The 20,691-nt window shown below is 38.7% G+C and overlaps 1 protein-coding gene across 1 annotated transcript in view; it reads left to right on the top strand.

The window, feature by feature from the left end:
• Nucleotides 1-10,217: 10,217 nt before the first annotated feature.
• ptgfr (prostaglandin F receptor) overlaps nucleotides 10,218-20,691 on the top strand; it is a 58,652-nt gene continuing 48,178 nt past the window's right edge. Inside the window, exons 1-2 of the mRNA XM_062978130.1 lie at nucleotides 10,218-10,528; nucleotides 13,726-13,986. The gene's annotated coding sequence lies outside the window, so the exon portion shown is untranslated. The remainder of the gene's footprint in view (nucleotides 10,529-13,725; nucleotides 13,987-20,691) is intronic.

Raw genomic sequence — 20,691 nt, 5'->3', positions numbered from 1 at the left:
ATATGCTGCAGGATGTCTTGCAAAAACAAGGTTTTTGCAGTTTAATAAACTTTCCCTATATTTTTATAATAGAACTAATGAGGCAATGACTTTATAACCCAGGAACAAAAATCATGTTACATAGTGTAATATTTTAAAATAGCAGAATGTATGGATAAGTTGTGATCAAAGTCAGTCAACAAATGATATCACAGAAATGAATTAAAATACTAATGTCAACATAGATAATAGTTTGGATATTTGTTTAGATGCAAAATCTATTCCACATCATACTAGTGAAATGTGAAAATTGGCAAATGTATTTTTAAGATAGTTTGCTTAATCTTGGGACTGTTAATCTTGGTTGTAACTGAGGAGATAATGGGGTTACTATTATTTTGTAAGTCTTTGGGTAAAGGATTATTTGCATTATTTTTGAACTATTGTTTAAAAACTCTTAACAGCCTACTTTTAGCATTTGACATGCCTCCTCAAAAAGAGCACGTATTTAAAAACATAGACAATCCTCGAGGAAATTATGTTATAATGAGGCATTTCCTTGCAAGAAGAGATTGCTTAATCATTCTTAAGCAATGATGCTATTGTGTTTGCAGCATTCTAGTATGTTTCCTTTCTTCATTAGAAACATATTTCTCTTGTTGCCTCTCTTTATGAAACCATAATCCCCTAATTTTGGGGGGATAATCCTGTCCACAAATATACTTTAATTCCTATGGCCTCTTTACTCAGCTGTCATCACCTTGTCTGTAAATTTATCTTCTTTAAGGTTTGGACATTCTCAAGCACTCATCAAACCATCTAAAAATGTGGCACCTTAGCATGATCTATTGGTATCTATTGGCTCTCCCATGTGGACACAACTGTGTGGACTGTGGGAGCAGCTCATACCATGAATGTTATACACTCAATTTCTAGGATTATTAAAGAAGAAGGGGTGGTGGTGGTGGTGGAGAAGGAGGAGGAGAAGAAGAAGAAGGAGGAGGATGATGATGATGATGATGATGATGATGATGATGGGAAGAAGGGGAAGCAGCAGCAGCAGCAGTAGGTGGTGGTGTCAATCATTTTCAATTGCAATGAACTACTTGTAGTACATATTGTAGCCTAGAATTAGGGGGCGCTCCATGCAGTCATGCCGGCCAGATGACCTTGGAGGTGTCTAGGGACAACGCCGGCTCTTCGGCTTAGAAATGTAGATGAGCACCTGTCAGGACCCAGGCTGCAGAGCACCAATAACCTTACACAGAGGCCAGAATCTATCTAATATCTTTATTATAGAAATATATAAAGTCAATAAAAACAAGTGAAGAATAAAGTTCAGAAGCAGACCTTCCAGATGAGGTCAAATATAGTCCAGAAATGTATTGTCCAATATAAGATATTAGAGTCCAAAGTTATAATCCACTTGACCGAAACACACACTTTGCCGAGCAATAGTGTGGGGAATGACAGAGTCTTTAAGGTCCAATGTAGCTTGACAACTAGGCTAGAAAATAACTTGATTCTTGGCTAGATCAAAGGCTTGGAACGAGGCAAACACGAAACATGAATAGAGTCCAAGGAAGTCCGTGAAAACAAGGCAAGGCTGGAAACTTGATCCGGGAAACAAGGAATTGGGGTTACGAAGTCCACACACGATCTCTCTCCTCAAGCTGAACAATTGACTCCGCAAAGTTCCCCTTGCGAGCAGCACCTATATTGGGTCTCGTTTTCCCGCCGACAGAACACTTTCCCTAGAGAACGAGAAGCGAAACCCAACTCTGTCCAGATGCATGACTCCTTAGAATTTCCCAAGGGAAGCAGACCTAATCAGCTAATTGTTTGGCAGCGATTCTGAGGCTCCGGCGATTTGCCTCCCTGGCTCCCCTATCTCTATTATAATTGTCCCTCCGGGAAAACGGGGGGGAATTCTGCCCAAGGCCTGTTTGGCTACATTCTTGAGGACAAACATCCTCCAGGTGGAGAGGCTCCGATTCTGGCTGAAAGGCCGGAAATCCCATGTTTTCCTCTTCGTCTGCCACAATAGTACTAGGAACAGGACTACAAGGCCCATGAGTCATCACAGCACCACACCCCAGAGTCAGACATGACTGGACTTAACGTCAGGGGAAACCTTTACCTTTACTTTATCTTTAGGTTGCTCCTCCAAGCTCTCTTTCAGAAGAAGCTACACAACCCCAAATGTTTTTTGTAGTTATTGGTGTGTGGGTGTATGTGTAAGTAAGTAAGAGGGGGTTACACAAATAATTTAGCTTTAACAACACACACATACAGCATGTGAAAATGTTTTTAGCTCAAAACCTAGAAGTAGAAATTGAACACAAACTTCTTGTTATTTCTGAATGTGTCGGGTGAAAATTGCCCACGTGTTCACTGAGGTTGCCCCTCCCTGGTGTATGAATACCTTTCAAGGGCTTTGAATTCCTGTGATCCAGAATGGAAAAATTTGCCCTAAAGTGCTACTTTCAATATTTTGACTCTAGATAAACAACTTTCTTTCACTGCTAACTTTGAATCCATAAAATGGAAACATGAGTGATTACATTTTGCGACCCCATTTTCCTCATTTCTTCTAAGTGATGTAACTCTTGTAAACAGAATTTTTCATGTGTGTCGTGATCCAGTAAGGTTCCAAAAACATGTGCAAAAATTTACATTATGCACATGTATGTTCATGACCCATTTTAAACTCAGTTATCAGATGTGACAGATATTTCTGCAAATGTTTTGAATTTGATGAGGGAGAATGTTCAAGGATTACCAGAATGAGGATCTAAAAGTTCATATAATGCATGAAGGCTTAACATTTCACAGAAATAAGGCAGAATGAATAAATAAAGGAAATAAACCCAAATGTGATAGATTTTTGGATCTTCTACACTAGATGCTGGTCCAGCTGGACTGAATGAGTAGCATGTGTTTTGATCTGCAGATTCTTCAGTTAGATGAAAGAAAAATGAAGGAGAAGTAAGTACTCATTCTAACTGGTCTAGCACATTCCAAATGACATTCAGTCCCTTCTAAAATTTTGAATAGTTAGTATGTCTCTGTTTAAGAACATCTGTCCATGCTATTCACATTTACTTTCAAGAGGGGAATAAAATCCCTTGATAGATGTCAACTAACTTCTGTCTTATGCAGCCAGAAACTCCTTTAGTGGCTTTTGATCTGGTGCATATTATTCTTCAGACTGTTAGAATTAAGTAATCTCAAGTACTGGCAGTGATTTAGTTTTACATAAGTAATGTGGATTCTGATTCAAGCATTGGAAGTTCCATTTTTCTTGGATCCTGTCCTTAGCAGAGACTTCATCTTTATCTTGGAGGCAACTGGCAAGGCACATAGTAGCTAATTTAAAACTCCTTTCCAATAGACATGCACACACCCTGCTTTGATAATTATTTAGTTTTTCCTATTTCCCCTTTGAACACATATGGCATGATAGTTCTGAATCATTCCATGCTGATGTTTAGGTTTCAGGTGGAACAAGGAAAAAACGGTTTTCAATAAGATTATATGTTAAACAATCAAATGCATTCTTTCTCATAAGTCAGTCCTACATGTATGAAGAAAAAAATCCTCATGAAAGTAGTGTAAAAGGTTTCTGAATTTTAGTTGTATTCCAATGAGGCTACTACATATTTTTCAGTGCAATACCTAATATTAAATATTTATCCTGTTAAAATATATTTAAATATAATTATATTTTATAGGAAAAAGTATATATTAAAAACAAAGATAATAAAAGGACAATTTTACAGAATGTATGCAGCTTAATCTAATATTCACCTTAAATTAATTCTGACTCTTCTGAATTTTAATGACATGAATTTATATTGCTTTATTAACAGGAAGACAGTTTTATCTTATAAGTATGTGTCATAAGTATAAAATCTTAAAACAAGTAGAAAAGATTTAGCCCAATGGTTCTCAACCGGGGTTCCCAGAAGTTTTTGGCCTACAACTCCCAGAAATCCCAGTCAGTTTACCAGCTGTTAGGACTTCTGGGGATTGAAAGTCAAAACATCTGGGGGCCCACAGGTTGAGAACCACTAGTTTAGAGGAAGCAGGCAGAAGGTTTTGTCATGTTCTCTTATGAGGCTTACATTGTTGCAGTAGCAAGATGAATCTCTTTACAAATAATACTAGTCATCGTATATGTATTTTCTTTAAAAAGAAATATCAATATTTTAAAAAATCAATATTTTTGCTACATGTCAAAAGGGTTAGCAAATCAGATGTTCAATTTATTTATTGGTTTTCTGAAAGTTTTTTTTTCAATTAACAAGAATTAGAATTCCATTAGTATGAGAATTCTGAGATTAATTCTACTCAGGGAGTAATCACAACATTAAAAAAGAATCTGAATTCAAGTCATTATCCTTGCGTATAGAATGCTGGACCATCTGCATTCCCCATATGTGTGTGTGTCTATGTATGGGTGATGAACATAGAGTCATTTCTCACACCTAGAAGACTTTATGTGATTTTGCAATAATCATAGCCCTTTCCCTGAATGTACCTCACACAAAGTACATGTATGAGCTCTTAATGCACTCCTCACCAACTTTGGGGGAGATAAAAATTTCCTTCAGTTCAAATGGGTGAATCATAGAGTTAGAAGAGACCAAAAGTGCCATCCTGTCCAACCCCCTACTAGGCAGGAATACACAGTCAAGGTACGTTATCCTGCCACTGTTTTAAAACAAAGACAGTACCGTGCTCCAAAGCAGCATATTTTACTGTTAAACACTTCTTACTGTTAGAAATTTTTTCCTAATATTTAAGTGGAATCTGTGATCAGAAGCGTCACAGCAGAAACCATCTTGTGAAATAAAATCCTAGTGTTAAGCGATGTGCATTCAAGATTTTTGATATATGTGTAGATTTCAAAAATAGGGGTCTTGAAGCAAAGATAGAAGAGGAATATTTCATGCTACACTTTAGAAAGTACAGCAGTGAGAGAAAGAAGCACTTGGTTGCAGGCCTGTAATAAGGCAAATTATTGACTACTATTTTTAGGTGTCTGATATTACTGTCTTTAAAAAAGTGCCATGAAGTGCAGAGTATGACTCAATCTGTACTTGTACATACAGTAGTAGTAGCAGAATCAAATTCTTGGCTCAGTTTACACTGTGGATGGGCAAACCACATTTGATGAGAAGGCAAATTGAGATATGTGATGCTTCTGTACCCAGGAGATTTTTCTGCACAAAGAGATGGTTCATAGTATCCTATGGAGGGAAAAATATAATGGATCATGCTTTTACTTTTATACTTTTACTGGACCAAAAAGTGTCCATGATAGTTATAGTTAAGCTGCATTACTACTGAAATGTTCTTCATCTGTAGCCATCAAATAAAAAAATAAGGGTTGTATTTAGGGCTGTAGTTTTCTGTTGTTGTATTGTGTATGCGTATGTCAAGAATGCTTTTAACAGATAATATAAAATCATTTTAAATGTCTGTGGTCAATGCTAACCTAACACACTTGGATATTCCCTATTCTCTTAAATCAACATCAGATTTGATTGTGTTGCTTCTGAGACACACACAAAAATTAGATTAACATTGGATGGGATGCATGTATAACATTGATGAAATAATTTATGAGTGCTCGGTACACTGATGCATCTAATAAAAACAATTACACCAAGAGCTTGCTATATTTGCATTGTTTGTTCTCCCTGCTCAAGCTCTAAATAACATCATATCAAAAGTTAGGCTTGGCAGAAAAGCACTTTCATCCTATTGAGAGCCTTCGTTTTAGACTTTGCAAGATCAAAATGGCCTCACTAGAAATAATAATTCACAAACCAGGGACATATCTTAGGGCTGGAATTCTCTATGTGTAAAAGATGCTTTTGAAGCAACACCATGGTTCAAATTTGGATCCTAAAACAATATTTGATTTCAGTGGGAATTATGAAGGGCGGAGCTAGTGCATGCCACTGCTGCGGCAACATGGGAGGCTTCCCGTGTTGCCATAGGAAGCCATGGGAGGAAGCCGTGTGATTGATGCTTCCCCCAATGAGATCAGCTGAAACAGGAGCTGGAAAATGCAGGGAGTGTGGCACTGGGTTCCCCAAGCCTGCCGATGACACAAAGTGATTCTGGCGGCCATGTGACAAGGTTGCTAGAGTTGAGCAAGGACAACCACCGTGAAGTACAATTCCAGGAAATACTGCTTTAAATTGCTTAAAGGTAAATGGATACAAAGAAAAGGCACAAGAAGTACACCCTACAACAAGGTAGGAACAGAAAAAAGGGTACAGAAAAAAAGAATGATAGAAAATGCAGTTTAAAAAGGAATGCACAATAGTAGTTTGGCAGAGTGTTGTTTCTAGGACTCCTTCTGGGTAATGGGATTATAACAGCAGAAGAATGAGCCACATGGGCCATGCTGGAAGGGAAACACATGTAGATCGTAAGTATATGAAGCGCTTCTTAGAAATGTATCAAAATGAAGCCAAGAGATAGCCACCCCTCAGTGACCCTGTTGAAATAATCTGGGAATGGAAAAGGTTGACCAAATCCCTCTGGCTATTTCCCAAGACAGGTAATCATCAGATTCATCGTGTGTATGTAAAGATAGGTGATTCCCTCTGCCAGTCAGATAAGCCCAAGTTGTTGGTGTAATTCACCTAAAGCTGAGAGTGTGCTGCTCCTTTGTGGAAACAGGAGCTTAGAGCATGTACATTCGTTAAATCCTTTCTTGACAGTCAAGCCCTTGATTGCCTGAGATCAGCACCTTTGCCTCTTGAGTCTTGCACCTTTGTTTCCTGAGATCCATATCTTTGTTTGGCACAGAACTGGACATTTGAGCTAATCAAAAGCTCATCAGCATACCTGTGTTATTTGTTTTCCCTGGACTGCGGCCTCCCATGGGGTGTCTCTACAGCTGATTGATCCTCCACTCTGACCAATTCCCAGCTGCCATTCTCCCCACCAAGGGAATCCCTACCTGGAAGCGGTGACGACAACAGATCCTTCAGCCAATCCCTGCTCATATCCCGATCAGCCTCCTTTCTAGCCAATCAGAGGAGGGAGCGGGAGGTTTGAATGGCTATCAGAACTGTATAAGATGTATTGCATTTCTCTGTATCTTTGTGCTTGTACTTTTTGGCTGAATTGTATTAAACCTTTGTTACTTGTTTTCAACTTAGTGAGTTGGTTTCTCTGTCCTGGCCTACCTGGTTTAGCATATGCTCTCAAGACACAGACTCTCTATCTGCGGTCCTAGCTAAATCACTACATTAGGACATTCTTTCAAATATTTATACATGGCTATCATGTCCTTTTTCAATCTTATTTTCTCCAAGCTAATCCTACCCAGCTCCCTAGGATGCTTCTCATAGAGCTTGGCACCCAGATCTTTGATCATTTTGTCACTCTTCTCTGGACATGTTTCAGCTTGTCAATATCTTTCTTGAAATGTGATGTAGGCTCAGTATTCTATGTGAGGTCTGACCAAAGCAGAATAGAATGGAACTATGACTTCTTTCAGTCTCTACATGATACTCCTATTGATCAGCATTTTAATTTATTCTACATTTATTCCTGTAGTTTCTTTTTCCTCTCTCAATCTGCTGAAGAAGTATGGAGGGGGATACAGGAGATGGGGTATCACTAAAATCACACTTTTCCATTCCATTTGTGGAGGCTAACTAGTTGGATATTATTACATAAACTCTGAATAAAATGGAGTAGTTAACTACACTGGACTGGAAAATCAAATGCATTGTATTTTATTATCATCCCTGAAAAAAACAGTCATTACACAAAAACAAAGTATGGTGGTATTTAATGCTGTTGTGATGTGGCTTCTTTCTATGATTTTCTCAAAGTATATCAGCTAGTTATTGTACAGACACTAGAAACTAAATCAGATCTACCTGTAAGTTAAAAATTCTTGAGCTAAGTTAGAAAAGCACTAGTCCTTTCCAACTCAGTATTTTCATTTCCTGAGTGCACTTTTTCCATCTCATCACATCGAGTCTTTTCTCTGCTTATCTGCACTGCTGGCATGTTGCAGGCGCGGAGTCCTCTGGACCCCATCAAATGACGCATGTCTACTTCCAGCGGGGCTCTGTTGGGCTCCGTGCTAACACAGTGCAAAGAAGAGGAGCCCAGAAAACGATTAAGTTCATCTTAACATATAAATAAAAATAAAACATTGCATATTGTCTTATCAGTTTCATGTATCATGTATTCTTGATAAGATATGTTTAATCAAATATTGACCTATTTTGTAGTAATACTTAACTTATTTTAGTAGTTGTGGAACTGACTCAATTGGTGCTGCACTATAAGCTGTTCTATTCATGTATTTTTTGCATTGATTTCTATGTGATTTAAAGGTATATATTAAAGTATGGTAAGGTTTAGAACCCCGTTGTGCCTTACTAAAAATGTGGTTTATATTCCTTTGTAAGTTTCACTGATATACAGGCTTACAACATGCTAAATGAAACTTTCTAGAGAGATCCTATATTTTATTATGAATTCACCCCTCATCGCTCATAATTGAGATGTCTATCTCCAATCTATTCATTTCAGGCCAAATCCCAAACTTCAGACTATATATTCTTGCCATGTTAACGTGTGTAAGAGACACTTATTTGTTCTTGTTCTGGCCTAACTAATGTGGTATGATACAGTTGTTTAAGTGTCTCCTTACTCCACTTTTTGGTCCTACATACTGCTTTCACTTTTTGGCTTTAGCATGGAATTTGGTAGTGCTCTGCCTACACCTACTAGAATTTGAAGGCTGTAATTTCCTATAAGGCTTAAACTTCCACTCTATGTCTAGATTTTGTTTTGTGTATTTTAATATGTATTTTATGGAAATAAGTTTTAGTGTGTGTATTCTACGGTGTGTTTTTAAATCATTTTGTGTTTTAGCAATGTTGTAATCCACTTCGAGCCATGAAGATAGGTGGGTAAGAAATAATAATAATAATAATAATAATAATAATAATAATAATAATGATGATGATGAGACTGGCTGTAAGACTAGCCTGACTCTCTAAGAGAAGGGAGTAGCTGAATATTTCTGAGACACTTTCTCAGCAGGTATTGAGATACTCAGAAAACAGATAAACTTGTGTGTTAACAACCTTGAAAACTAGACTTTTTTATTACTTTGCATATTCTGTGTAATAATATGTATATTTCAATATATTACTGATATAATGCTCTGTTCCAGTTCCAGGTGAAGTGAAGTATTTAATATGTTAATATTGATAGCATCTGGAGAGAAGACAACACCATCAGTGTCTTCTTGAAATGATTCCATAAGTGACTCAGTTCAGTTACAAGATCCTGCTATATCTGGTAGCAGGCAATAAAGCAGTGAATGCTTTCCTGATAGAGCTCTGATTCACATTTAGGAAGTTCATCTGGCATTATGAAACACCAGTAGCTGTTCCAAGAGAATTACTAGTAGGAAAATAATGGGTCCAGATGGAATGAGATCACAATTCCAGTTCAAACAGAGTCATTAGCTCTGCTGGGATTGGGTATTTTCACCTCCCCACTGTATCCTCTGCACTTCAAGATTTAATACAGCATTTCTCTGAGGATCAGATCACACATTATGTTGCAAGCATAGTGTGATGCTATCTCTTTCTATTGTTCTACTAAGTATAGGCGAGTGGGGTGAGGAACCTTATTGGGAAGGTAATACATGAAGCAAAAACTATGTTGGGTTATACCACTTTCCCCAAAGCATTCTAGCTATATGCAGGAGAGGGAAGGTTTTTTTTTGTTGGGGGGGCAGGAATGCTGCTGGAGAAAGAAAAGGTTTGTATAACCTTCTGTAAATCTGAAGCTGGCCCAACAATCTGAGAAAAGAGGACATGCATAGCAAGTGAAAAGCAAGACTATAGTTTAGTAATAAGATGTGAATTATTTTCTACAACATTGGGAGCAGAATTAATTCCCTGTGCATTATGTTTATGCTGTATATACTTTTTCAGTGCTTATGAGCATACTTAATGAAACTCAAGCTGACAGATGGGCAGTCTGTTGTAAGATCAATGCTGAGGCAGTTTTGCTGCTGTTCACCCAAGGGCAGTGACGGTTCAATCGAGAGGCAAACTAGTCATTTGCCTGTGGCACCATCCTGTAGGGGGCGCCATCAAGGCAACTCCTGCCTCCGCTGCTGTGCCTCTGCTCTTCAGAGCCCAGTGCCTTCCTCCCTAGAAGGAAGACGTCGGGCCGTTTGCAGACGTGAAACAGCACTTCTCCAGTCTGCAAAGCATCCAGCAGCTCCCTCTGGAGAAGGAGGATGTTGGGCAGTTTGCAGACTGAGAAGCCCCCCCCCCCCCCTTGGCTGCAACTTGCCTTGCAGCAGCCAAAGAGAAGGAATCAGGCTCCACGTGGAGCTGGCTCGGGTCCCTTTGATCCTTTTGCCTCCCCTGTAAAGCAAGCAGTGGAATTGGGGGGAAAGGAAGAAAGGAGAAGGGGGAAAGGAGCGAGGGAGTGTGGGGAGCCACTGTGACCCACTCACTGCTTTCCCATTTTAGTAAGTATTTTTCTATTTGTGAGTCCATTTAAGGGGCTTGTTTTGCTTGGGGGGGGCGGGGCGGGGGGCCTTTGCTAATGGGGTTTATTGTTGTTGTTAGAAGAGGGACCAGGCCTTGGGGCCTTGGATCCTTTTTCCTTTGGGCCCTCTCTCTGTTCTCTTTCCTTCCAACCATTCCTACTACCTGCTGCTCTTTCTCTTTTCCCTTTGCAACATAAATGAGGGGGATCCTTTTGTTTGCAATGTGTGTGTGTGTGTGTGTATACATACATACATATACACACATATATACATAATATTGGGATTTACTATGGGAAGAGAGATAGAGATTCCCCCATTTTTTAATGTAAACAATCCCAAAAAGACTCCAAAGGCTTTGCATTAGCTCCTGAAAGTATCTTAGATTGGAAAGGGGGAACCCCAAAGGACATCTAGTCCAACCCCATGAAGAAAACCATAAAATCCAGCCCTGGTTAAAGAGATTGAGATATATATATATATATATATGTGTGTGTGTGTGTGTGTGTGTGTGTGTAATAAACACACTACTGTGCATATTAATATACATATTAATGTAATAAACACAATACTGTGCATATTAATATATATATATATTAATGTAATAAACACTATAATGGGAGTTTATTACATATTGATATACCTATTATGGAATAAACACAATACTCTGCATACTGACATACATATTAATGTAATAATGGGAGTTTATTACATATTGATATACCTGTTAATGTGATAAACACAATACTATGCATATTGACATACATATTAATGTAATAAACACAATAATGAGAGTGTATTCATTATTTATTTATTTTATTTTATTTACTACATTTATATCCCGCCCTTCTCACCCCAAAGGGGACTCAGAGCGGTTTACGAATAATATTGACATATTTACGTACAATGTATTATTAGCATCGCACAATATTAGCAGAGCATAATGATACCGTAATAATAATACAGATTTTCAGAACATAACACAGTAATCATATTCTATATTATATTCTGATTCTGCCAACTTTGCAGTTCAAAAACGTGCAAAATGTGAGTAGATCAATAGGTACCGCTCCAGCCAACCAGGAAGCTGCCCTGAGTTCCCTTTGAGGTTGAGATAGGGTGGGGTAAAAATGCAGTAAATATATATATATATTACCTTCAGAGGTTGTGAGATCTGTTGGAAACTAGGCAAGTGGTGTTTATGTATCTGTAGAATTTCAACAGAAAGGAAGAAACCATGAAAATGAACAAAATCTGAGTATTAAAAAAGCTAAAATTGGGACAGTAAAAAAAGAACAACACTCAAAAGACAAGAAACAATCAGGGCCAGTTAACCCTTCCAAACAAGGGATTCCCCCAGGCAGGAAGCAGCCAGTTCTTGAAGCTGAAAGGCTTTTCCATGCAAATCAAGGTGGCCAATTCAAATATTCACACCTGCCTCAAACAGAAAAGAGTTATTCCTCCCACCCTGAACATTCCACAGATATAGAAACCCCACTTGCCTAGTTTCCAACAAACCTCACAACCTCTGAAGATGCTTGCCATAGATGTGGGTGAAACGTCAGGAGAGAATGCTTCTGGAACATGACCAGACAGCCTGGAAAACTCACAGCAACCCAATGATTCCGACCATTAAAATATTCCATAACACATATCCGTGGAATGTTCAGGGCGGGAGAAAGAACTCTTGTCTGTTTGTTGGAGGCCAGTGTGACTGTTGCCATTAATCACCTTGATTAGCATTGAAAAGCCTTGCAGCTTCAAAGCCTGGCTGTTTCCTGCTTGAGGGAATCCTTTGTTGGGAGGTATTAATCAATCAGGAGAGAATACTTCTGGAACCCGTTGTCAAAAGCTTTCATGGCCAGAAACACTGGTTTGCTGTGGGTTTCCCAGTCTGTATTGCCATGTTTCAGAAGCAATCTCTCCTGATGTTTCACCCACATCTATGGCAAGCATCCTCAGAGGTTGTGAGATCTGTTCGAAACTAGGGAAGTGGGGCTTAATTATTTGTTGAACGTCCAGGTTGGAAGAGAAAGAACTCTTGTCTGCTGGAGGCAAGTGTGAATGTTGCAATAGGCCACCTTGATTAGCATTGAATAGCCTTGCAGCTTCAAAGCCTGGCTGCTTCCTATTTGAGGGAATCCTTTGTTGGGAGGTGTGAGCTGCCCCTGATTGATTCATGTCTGGAATTCCTCTGTTTTTTTGTGTGTTGTTCTTCATTTACTGTCCTGAGTTTTTAAATACTGGTAGCCAGATACTCTTCATTGTCATGGGTTCCTCCTTTCTGTTGGAATTGTCCACATGCTTGTGGATTTCAATGACTTCTCTGTTGTCTGACATGGTGGTTGTGAGAGTGGTCCAGCATTTCTATGTTCTCAAATAATATACTGTGTCCAGGTTTTACCCCTTATCTTAAATGGCTAAGGGGGGAAAGCAAGGGGCTTGAGGCTGTTAGGAATTGTGGGAGTTGTAGTCCAAAACACCTGGGGGCCAATTTTTGTCCATGCCTGGTAGGTAAGTGCACTTGCTGTTGCATCTTTGCTGGAAAATAATTCTGTGTACATTTAGAAAAGCATAAATACTACATATTTCAAGTAATGCATCATCATTTGATCATTTCATAGAATTCCAGCAGATTCTCAGAATGTGTAGGACGCATGGGGGTGGGAATTTATGAGTAGCTGTCACACAGCCATATAACCCAGAATATCAAGGCAGAATAACCCAAAATATCTGCTTTGAACTGGGTTATCTAAGTCCACACTGCCCTATATCCCAGTTCAATGTTTGGTGTTAAATTCGCAAATATAGTAATTCCTACATAACATTACCATGTATTGAACTGCTTTTTCTGTTAATTTGTTGTATAACATGATGTTTTGGTGCATAATTTGTAAAATCATAACGTAATTTGATGTTTATTAGGCTTTTCCTTAATCCCTCCTTATTATCCAACATTTTTGCTTATCCAACGCTTTTGTTTTTCAGTGATTGGTTTGGGGGGGGGGGGCGCCAAAATTCTGTTCGCCTGTACTTGAAAATTTCCTAGGGCCGGCTCTGCCCAAGGGGGTACAACACAGCAAGGCGAGCCAGACGCTGCAACACTTGGGAGGACTTCAACTGTTTAACATGCGCTATCAAAGTAGCAAAGCACAAACAAGCCTTGTTATTTCTTTCAGACCAGATTATTCCTTAAGGGCTGTACACATTCCTGCACAGTAGGAAATCTTATAGAGACAGGACTTCGAAGTCCATCATATCTCCATCTCTTCAAGAGCTGATCCAATACTGCATTGCTGAAGTTGATATACTTACCTCAAGAGATTATGAACATCTTGGGGAAGGGTGTACTTTTAACCCCCATGATGATAAGACAATCTAAGATGAAGCAAGAGATAGTGGTGAAGATTACTTCTCCAGATCAAGGATGCTCAAAACAGGTACTGGGGCAAGCAGAACACAATTATATATAATAGTGTGTCTAATATAGAACTGGAGTAATGCCAATATGACATTCATTTGATGACATGCTCAGTTATGAAAGGAAATTTTGAAGTTGCACAATAATATAATAGTAACATGCACTAGAGTTGCTAGAGTTGGTGTTACTCAGTGCAGTTACTCCTAGTGTCAACCCATGACCCCACATGTGATGCCACTGGGAATATGGAATGTGCATTGGGGAAAAATTGAAATTGTAAAATGAGATAAGATCTTCAAGAAGTTTAAGATATATCACTTAATACCAAAGTCAGATTTATTACTGCAGCAGTATTTTCAGTTTCTATGATAAATGTGAATGCTGGACAGTGAAAGAAGCTTGAGATGAAGAAAGCATTATTATTATTATCAGTTGTCGTATTCCTCCTTTTTTTTCGTGTCAGGAGCAACCGGAGTTGCTTCAGTAGTGAGAGAATTGGCCGTCTGCCCAGGGGACGCCCGGATGTTTTGGTGTTTTACCATCCTTGTGGGAGGCTTCTTTCATGTCCCCGCATGGAGCTGGAGCTGATAGAGGGAGCTCATCCGCACTCTCCCCGGGTGGGATTCGAACCTGGCAGCTTTCAGGTCAGCAATCCAACCTTCAAGTTACGAGACTTTTATCCCCTTGGCCAACGGGGGCTCTTTAACCACCATATCCTCCCTTAACCACCATAAGCCACAATTTATTCACTGGAAATAGCCCATCTAACATTTAATTTACTGTTCTTCCGCCTGTTCTCAGTTCAGGTTGGGAGGCATCATTATCCACTAATATGTATTTGTTTAACACTCTTTCTTTTATTTAAGAATTAAATTCCCCCAAGTTGTCACACACACACACACACACACACACACACTTATTTCCAGTGTAGCTGCTTTTAAAAGTCCAATCAGTAATACTATCCCTTTTCCTCTTTATTCCTTATATTTATTTATTTATTATTTCTCAATCTGCAGAAGCTTCATCTTGGAAGTATGTATTATTCCAGTAGCTGGAAAGTTTCTTTAAACAGCAGTTGGATACATCAGTTAAAAACAATAAAATGTTGGCTGTTCACCACTGAAATGCTTATTTGAAGGTTTTATTGCAGTGGGGTGCAAGGTTATCTCTGGTCTCTTCTGTCTAACCTATGTTGCTAAGCAGCAAAATATTTGATTTTCAGGCATCAGAGACAGACAATAGATTCAAGTGAGGATTGCCTCAGAACCCTCCATGACAGCGAAGCAATTATTGCTGGCTGCCACAACTACTGTGGTCTCCTCACCAGGATCATTAAACATGACCACCATGCAGTGGCATTTACAATTGGAAGTCCCATTATAACAGTGGTTCTCAACCTGTGGGTCCCCAGATGTTTTGTCCTTCAACTCCTAGAAACTGGCTGGGATTTCTGGGAGTTGTAGGCCAAAACACCTGGGGACCCACAGGTTGTGAACCACTGCATTACAAAATAGTTTCATAACTGGCCTGGATGCTGTCAACCTGTTACATATTATGTCCTTCTCTTACTAGAGGCCTATTTAATTTTAATCTACATTTAGATGTACAATTAATCAGTCCTCAGGTAAGAAGAGAAGGGAATATATTTAACAGCTTGATAGAATGAGTTTGATATAATGAGTTTAATCAACTATAAGTGGTAGTTGATAGGCCTGGAACAGTAGAAACCCTGTATACAATTACACAAATCAGGAATGGAAAAACAAAAACAATAGAACTGGATGAGTGACACAATACAAGTAATTACTTCATGACAGATAACTGTAAAATGTGTTTTCCAGTTTTCTGATCAACATCCAACTTTGACTCCTTGCTTAAAAAACTCGCAAGTTATCAGTGTGCCTACTTTGTGGAAAGTCAACTACAGCTTTTTGAAACATGTATACATGTTACTGCTTTCATCTCCTCCTAAGCAGTAAGATGAATTTCATGGGAACAAAATATCATTCATTTAGGATAGTCATTTGAAACCTACCTCAGTGCATGAAAGCATGTTTCTGTAACAGCATTATATTTAAAGGAGGATGTTATATATACATGATGGTCACAAAATGAATGATACAAACCTTTATAGCCCTGAAATAAAATATGTCAGTCTACTCTTTCATTTATTGTCGTGTTCTGTAAGGTCTTTTGAAAAACTGAAGTGAAAAACATCTGAGAAGAGGGGGAGGAAAAAGTTTTCAGACTCACTAAGACCATGCCATTTTTCCTGTATCTTCTGGTTATGAAACATTTCCTTTTCTTTCTTTATGGAAGTTCATGTGTAATGCTGTGTACATCTTTTATAGTATTTTCTTAATGTACACGTTTTTTCACATTTTTTATTGACTAAGGTGCATTTATCTGAATTTGTTGATTTGTTTTTAATTCTCTGCTTTTAAACAGAGAAAGAAAAATAATAATCCAATATCTTCCGATGTCCTTCCAGTGGCAGGACATTGAAAAACATAAGCATACTTCCATAAATTGGATAATTAATGGATTGGAATTTCTTTAACATTCCTGGATTTTTGTTCCATGGATTGAGAGAGTGAGGCTATCCCTACCAGTTCTGTCCCACACTTATGCTCATAAAAGTATGAAGAGTGGCTTCACACTAGCAGACAAATACAGGGCTACTTGGGGTTAAGAGTCTTTTCAATATAGGGTGCATCTACATTGTAAAATTAATGCAGTTTGACACCAACTTTAACTGCCATTAATGCAAAGAAATACTGGGAGCTGAAGTTGGGTGAGGCACCAGAATCTTTGGCAGAGAATTCCAAAAAAACTTGTAAAATTACAGCTTTCATGATTCCATTGTATCTGCAGTCAAAGTGTCAGAACCCTGGCTGCTGGGCACCAAAAACCATACACGGAGGCCAATCTCTATCTAATATCTTTATTAAGGAAATATATAAAAGCAATAAAAACAAGTGAAGAATATAGTTCAGAAGCAGACCTTTCAAATGAGGTCAAATATAGTCCAAAAATGTATTGTCCATTAATTGATATTAGAGTTCAAAGTTTTAATCCACTTGACCGAAACACACACTTTGCCAAGCAATAGTGTGGGGAAATGTCAGAGTCTTAGAGTCCAATGAAGCTTGATAGCAAGGCTGGAAATAAACTTGATTCTTGGCTAGGTCCACGACTAGGAACAGGGCAAAACATGAAGCGTGGAGCGTCCGTGGAACAGGGCAAAACATGAAACATGAAGCGTCCGTGGTTACACAGCAAGGCCAGGCAAAGGCTTGGAAGCTTGATCCGGGAAGCAAGGAACTGGGGTTACGAAGTCCACACACGATCTCTCTCCTGAAGCTGAACAATTGACTCCGCAAAGAATCTCCCGTGTCAACCACCTATATTGGGTCTCGTTTCCCACCAACAAATCTCTTTCCCTAGAGAACAAGAAACGAAACCCAACTCTGTCCAGATGCAAGACTCCTTAGATTTTCCCAAGGGAAGCAGGCCTAATCAGTCTGTTGTTTGGCTGCAATCCACAAACTCCTCTGCTGGGCTTCTCTGACTCCTCTGTCTTTAGAATAAAATTCTTTCCTGGGAAACGGAGGGGAGTTCTGCCCAAGGCCTGTTTTACTGAATTCTTGAGGGCAAACATCAATATCCGGCAGGTGAAGAGACTCCGGCTCTTGTTGAACCAGCGAAAACCCCATGTTTTCATCTTCATCTGCCACAATAGTACTAGGAACAGGACTACAGGGCCCATGAGGCATCACACAAAGTGACATCATATTGCAGTAATTTTATACTATAGATGCACCCAGAGTACAGTTTGCTTGTAGACAAAAATACTGTTTCCATAGGGTTGTAGCTTTATCATCATCATGGGTTGGAATCTTTGATCATGCAGATAATGGATATGTACAGAAGGCTTCCATCTCCATATGGTCCTCCAGCATTTGCACACTGGATAGGAATCTGTTTTCCTATAATTATAATCCATTGCTCTGGAGACTATCCGCTTCATCACACAGAGCTTGGGCTCCGTCCTACAATGCTTCCAGGACAGAGCCCATCACATGACACAAGGTTACTTTCGGTGGGGCTCCATCCTGGCTCTGTCCTGGAAGTGTCATAAGATGGAGCTCTGAGAACACAGGTGTCTGGCTACCCATGTTCCCATTAGGTAAACTGGGGATAGCGTTGGGGGAAGCAGGGCAGGGATGGTCCCCCCACCATGTGATGGAGAAGGGGGTGAGGCAAATGATGCAAGGCACTTAACGCTGGTTTTGTCTATTGCCCGGTGCTGCCCAGAGGATTCCCGCACTATCCTCGGCTTAAGGATTTCAATGTGATGAGGTCCTAGGGCTCAGAGCAATAGGTTCAAATTACACTAAATGAGATTTAATCTGAACATTGGGAAGAACTTTCTGACTTGAGTCCTTTTTTAATACCCTTTGGGGAGATAAATCAGGGTAATAATAATAATAATAATAATAATAATAATAATAATAATAATAATTCAACAGTAAAACCCTCTGTCTCCAAGTGTGGTGGAAGCTCCTTCTTTGGAGGATTTTAAACAGAGGCTGGATAGCCTCCTGTTAGGGGTGCTTTGATTATGCGTTTCCTGCATGGCAGGGGGTTGGACTGGATGGCCCACGTGGTCTCTTCCAGCTCTATGGTTCTATGAATCTAGGTGGGTTTTTCTTTTAAATAAAGGATGAGCTGGAAGCTGTGCATACATGTAAGTCCTGTACATGTGAATGCTGTCTTACTGTATATGGTGTTGATCACATTGATCAGAAAGCAGTAATGAAAGTAAATTGTCTTTATTTCATTGAATACTATGTGAAAAATGTATGTTTAACTTGAAGCACATTGATTTCAGTGGGAACTAAGTTTGCCATGATCCAATAAGCATCTAAATTAGCTAGCAATTTCAAGACAGATTTATTATAGCTTGCATCATGGGAGGAAAGAAGGCATGTGCCCTTATTATTTGAGAGCATGTTCTATTTAAGTCCTTTTTATGAGCAATAATATTATTTAAAATTTGCCAAAACTTTCTTTCAGGATCAAATAACTTGGAGCTTGTTAACCTGCTCATAATTTCTTTCTTAGAAATCTGGACTGCATCATGTTATAGCATCAAAATGGTATCTAAGGAATGGAATTCAAAGGAGGCAGGAAGGTAAAGGATAACCGTGATAACAACAAGGATTTAAATGATGAGTTAGGAGTATAAAAATGGAATTTTGTTTATCTCCTTTATGCAATCATAGGAGAACTACAAAAGAGTAGTGATAACACTATGTAACACAACTTTTGTCCCTGGATTATAAATGTCATTTCCCAGTTGGGTCTATCATTAAAACATGAAAAGGTTTATTAAATTGCAAAAATTGTTTTTGTGGGACATCCTGCAGCACATTTTGTTATAAGTTTTCATTGAATAATTCAATTCCACATAGTTTATGGCAGCCTCAAAAACGAAGTTTCTGGAATATAACCACTACTTTTAAAGTAAGTATTGCACAATTAAACAAAAAACCAGGAACAGATTTTTTTTCAAATTTTGTTATATAGTGTAAGAAAGAAACTCAAAACAACAGAAATCAAGTTTCAAAACCATATTCAATTACAATGTGAAAAAGCACAGTGTTGCATTTTTGTTTCCAAGCCAGACCAATTTCCATATATGCAATGATCATGAAAACTCATATTTAATGTATATTTAAATAAGCATTTTAAGCGCTATTTAAACCATGAGCTCCTATTGATTTAACTAGGATCATGTCATACTGTAATTTATATATGTCTATTCCTAAATAAAAACCCCTCGAATACAAGAGGATTTCTCCCTATGTAATAGATTGCAGCCTAAGGGCAATTTTATCATTGCCTAAACTTTGCTGATTGGAGTTCTGCTGTTGTGGTATCAAAAATTTCCAAAAGTCAGAAAAATGCTATTTGTTGGCCTTTCTATTCTTCTGTGCAGTCTTAGAAAAATAACGAAAACCAACCAACAAGTGAAACAAACAAATTTAAAATTAAACAAATCATCTCAGTTTAGAAGACAAGGAGCTGGTCTTAATACCTCTCTATATTTGGGGTATGGTTGGAGGTTGAAAAGTTGGTAGATTCAACATATTTGTGTTCTATTCCTATGCTTATGTGCATATCTGCAGTTTTCCTATTTCTACTCTCAACAGGATCAGGGGTAGGCATATCAAAACATTTTTTGGTTTTTATTTGGTCTTGGAAAAAAACGTTGGGAGTCTGTGTACTCCATAAGGTCACAGGAGTAGAAAATGCTTCCTGCCTGATCTGCTGTAGTTGTCCAGCACAGAGACAATACAGTGAGTGGAAAGACCAAAAAGAAATATCTAAGATCGGATCTACCACCCTGAGATTGGATCTTCCACTCCAAGCTTAGAAGATACATAGGCTGAGCAAGCTCAGGAGAGTGGAGTGAGAGGAGTAAAGTTTTTATCCCCAGGACACACCATGGACACATACATACAACAAACAAAAGCAGGAGTAGTTGAAACCCTTCCTTTTGAGATATCTTGTGTACAGAGAAGGTACCATTATTGCACCTTGTTATTAAGGAAGAATTCTCAAATAAATTCTCATTTTTTGTGTGAAATATTTTTGAGATGGATAGGAGAATTGGGAAAGGAACTATGAACTGCAGTATGGGTCTGAGCTAAGACCT

This window comes from Anolis carolinensis, chromosome 4 (assembly GCF_035594765.1).
Source record: "Anolis carolinensis isolate JA03-04 chromosome 4, rAnoCar3.1.pri, whole genome shotgun sequence".
Classification (NCBI taxonomy): domain Eukaryota; kingdom Metazoa; phylum Chordata; class Lepidosauria; order Squamata; family Dactyloidae; genus Anolis; species Anolis carolinensis.
Note: the sequence above shows the minus strand (reverse complement) of the source record. Positions and strands in the feature narration are given on the sequence as shown.